Source organism: Chrysochloris asiatica, unplaced genomic scaffold, assembly GCF_000296735.1.
Source record: "Chrysochloris asiatica unplaced genomic scaffold, ChrAsi1.0 scaffold00183, whole genome shotgun sequence".
Taxonomy (NCBI): domain Eukaryota; kingdom Metazoa; phylum Chordata; class Mammalia; order Afrosoricida; family Chrysochloridae; genus Chrysochloris; species Chrysochloris asiatica.
The window spans coordinates 270065-271048 of NW_006408701.1; positions in this window are offsets into that span (position 1 = coordinate 270065).

The window sequence follows — 984 nt, forward strand, 5'->3', positions numbered from 1 at the left end:
TTTCAGCTCTTAGACATCCTCGTTTCTTCCATTTGCTTTAGCATCTCTACGCTGGAGAGCAAGTTTCAGTGTCTCTTCTGACATTCATTTTGACCTTTTCCTTCTTTCTTGTCTTCTCAATGACTTTTTGCTTTCTTCATGTATGATGTTCTTGATGTCATCCATAACTCTTCTGGTCTTCAGTCTTTAGTGTTTAAAATGTATCAAATCTGTTCTTCAGATGATCTCTAAATTCAGGAGGTGGGATATATTCAATGTCATATTTTGACTCTCATGGATTTGTTTTCATTTTCTTCAGCTTCAGTTTGAATTTGCATACGAGTAATTGATGGTCTGTTCCACAATCTGCCCCTGGCCTTGTTTTCACTGGTAATGTGGAGCTTTTCCATCGTCTCTTTCTGCAGATATAGTCAATTTGGTTTCTATGTATTCTATCTGGTGAGGTCCATGTGTATAGTCATCTCTTATGCTGTTTAAATAAGGTATTTGAAAAGAACAAACCATTGATTTTGCAGAATTCTATCACCAATGCCATATTTTCCAAATACTGATCCTTCCTCTTTGCTCCCAACCTTGCATTCTAATCACCAGTAATGATCAATACATCTTGATTGCATGTTTGATCAATTTCAGATTGAAGAAGTTGGTAGAAATCTTCAATTTCATACTCACTGGCTTTAGTGGTTGGTGCATAAATTAGCTGGGCCTCCCTGTAGGCACATGGATATTATCCTATCATCCTATCACAGACAGCGTTGTACCTCATGACTGATCTGGATATGTTCTTTTTGACAATGAATGCAACACCATTCCTCTTCAATTTGTCATTCCCAGCACAGTAAACCATGTGGTCGTCAGATTCAAAATGGTCAATACCAGTCCATTTCAATGCACTAATGCCTAAGATATTGATGTTTATGCATTCCATTTCATTTTTGACAACTTCGAATTTTCCCAGATTCATACTTCGTACATTCCATGTTT